At 41.2% G+C, this 796-nt stretch overlaps 1 non-coding gene across 1 annotated transcript; it reads left to right on the forward strand.

Annotated features, from left to right (window-relative positions):
• The first annotated feature begins 298 nt into the window (after positions 1–298).
• TRNAW-CCA lies at positions 299–370 on the forward strand. Its single transcript has one exon. It is a non-coding gene; the product is annotated as a tRNA-Trp (tRNA).
• The last annotated feature ends 426 nt before the right edge of the window (positions 371–796 follow it).

Genomic DNA, 796 nt, shown 5'->3' on the forward strand with positions numbered 1-796 from the left:
AGACACTGCATACGACGTATAACACAAACGTCCACCTGTAACAACATCAAACAAAGACATCTAAATTTTAGCTCAAAAAAAGCTATTACCAAAAAGCTAGAAGAACGAAATGTACTCCAAAACATAAAGCTCAAAACACCTACAATACTACCTGAACACACAACATACCTAACATTATGTGGGTTACAAGTTAAAAGATAAGCAGAGTGCAATAAACAGGAGATTAGACTTTGGCATTAGAAGTACAGGAACTGATACTACTTTCTAGTCAGATTAAGAAGGCACTTGGGTCAGACTAGACCATGTGGTGCAACGGTAGCACGTCTGACTCCATATCAGAAGGCTGCATGTTCGAATCATGTCAGGGTCATCTCATTGCCACCCTCGTAGGTTGACATTCCAACACATAAAGTCATGTTCGACATGTCATACATGTGGCCCCTTTCAATGGGACTTCTAAACGTGTAGTATGATGTGAAAATAGCATGCCTCACAAGAATTTTATACCTGCTGGTGGAGTGCTCCTCATACTGCCGGACCATCTTTTGGTGTTCAGATCCTTGCGGTGCAGATTTGTTATCATGTTCAGTATTCGGTCTATTTCAGCGATTACTATAGCCTTGCTCAACTGCTGATCACACTGATGGAGTGGCCCATTGTGGACCCTTTTAATCTGAGCCCAAACAAAAACAAGTAAAGCAGAGCTATCGAACAGAAATCATATAAGGTGTCATTTTACTTAGGCGTAGCTACATCTGGAAATAGAGCATTCTCGTTCCCAAGAACAATGCCCTTC

The sequence above is a fragment of the Protopterus annectens genome, chromosome 1.part2 (assembly GCF_019279795.1).
Source record: "Protopterus annectens isolate FY-2018-M chromosome 1.part2, PAN1.0, whole genome shotgun sequence".
Lineage (NCBI taxonomy): Eukaryota > Metazoa > Chordata > Ceratodontiformes > Protopteridae > Protopterus > Protopterus annectens.